General features: G+C 37.1%; 1 protein-coding gene across 1 annotated transcript in view; it reads left to right on the top strand.

Moving 5' to 3' along the window:
• Positions 1–1,643, top strand: part of ARSH (arylsulfatase family, member H) — a 19,415-nt gene that overhangs the window by 8,786 nt on the left and 8,986 nt on the right. The window lies entirely within an intron of this gene.

Here is a 1,643-nt window from a genome sequence, read left to right as displayed (position 1 = left end):
TCTCTGAGAGCTCGAGATTTTGAACATTTCTTCATGTGTTTGTTCACCATCTGAGTGTCTTCTAGAAACACAAAAGACTTCTTCAAAGAAAATTACAAAACTTTACTATAAAAACCAAAAAGAGATCTGGAAGCATATCCCTTGCTCATGGATAGGAAGACTCAATATTGTGAACATGACAATATTATCTAAGGATTTCTACATGTTCAATGCAATCCCAATACAAATACTAATTCCATTCTTCAATGCAATGGAAAAGGCAATCTCCAATTTCATTTGGAATAGAAAGAGACCCTGAATAAGCAAAGCACTCCTTAGAAAGAGAAATAAGGTAGGAGGCATCTCACTCCCTGATTTCAAATCCTACTACACTGCTGTGGTGGTCAAGACAGCATGGTACTGGTACAATGACAGACATATAGATCAATGGAATAGAATTGAGAACCCAGAAATCAGCCCATCTACGTATGGTTAACTGATTTTTGAAGAGGAGATGAAATCAGTCAAGTGGGGAATCAACAGTCTATTTAACAAATGGTGTTGGTAAAATTGGAAAACCATCTGCAGAAAACTCTAGCAAGATCCACACCTCACACTACAAAAAAAAGTTCCAATTCGTAATGGATCAAGGATCTAGGACTAAAACCAAAGATTATAAACTTCATTAGAGAAAAGTTTGGAAGAACCGTAAAAGTAATAATCCACAACATATACAGTTTTTCAAGTATCCTGGAAAACCTACAACCAGGAGAAGATAAAATAGATGAATGGGACCTTATAAGAATCCAATAAAAAAACTTCTTCAACAGGGAAAACAGTGAAGCCACAGACAGGGAAAAAACAATATTTTATAATGACATGTCAGATAAGGGACTTATATCTAGAATTTATAAAATTCTCAAGCACCACAACAAGATAAAGGTAAATAATCCAACAGAAAAAGGAACTCAGGATATGAACAGACACTTCACCAAAATCGATGATGAGTGAAAATTGACCCAGCAGATTGATTTTCCACCCAACCCTTCATACATACACATTTTGTGTTATACCTTCTCCTGCCTTCTGAGTTTCTTCTTGGTCAATTGCTATTCTTTTTATTTTGGATGGCTGGCTTTCTAAGGAATGTGTGTGTCCCTGATTTTATTCAACCCCCTTCTAAGCCTCTGGTTTGACAGAAAATGGAGCCAGTGGGGTGAATTTAGATCCAAATTTGAAGGGTGACAAACAATCATCATTTTTGTGATTCTGCCTATCTCTGAATGCGCCCCTGAGCCTTGCTTTTGATTGTTTTTTTTAAAAAAATATATTTATTCCTCATCCCACCTCCTCATTTTATGTAGAAACTTCTCCTGTCATTCCTTGGACGGCCACCTAGGAATCAAAGTCAGACTTTAGGGCATTGAGAAGCACAAGCGTGCACAGTTTTTTTGTTTGTTTTTGTTGTTATTTTCTTGTTTGTTTTCTCATGGTGATAACAGAAGAAAATTGAAGCTCAATATCAAGAAGACTAAGATTCTCACCACTGGACCAATTGGCAGCATCAGGATGGGTGGTGAAGAGATTGAGATTGTTCAAAGCTTCAGTTTGCTTGGCTCCACAGTCAATCCTCTTGGCACCAGCAGCCAGGAAATTAAAAGGCG

The sequence above is a fragment of the Elephantulus edwardii genome, unplaced genomic scaffold (assembly GCF_000299155.1).
Source record: "Elephantulus edwardii isolate Elephantulus edwardi_28Jun2011 unplaced genomic scaffold, EleEdw1.0 scaffold00529, whole genome shotgun sequence".
In the NCBI taxonomy this organism is placed as follows: Eukaryota; Metazoa; Chordata; class Mammalia; order Macroscelidea; family Macroscelididae; genus Elephantulus; species Elephantulus edwardii.
Note: the sequence above shows the minus strand (reverse complement) of the source record. Positions and strands in the feature narration are given on the sequence as shown.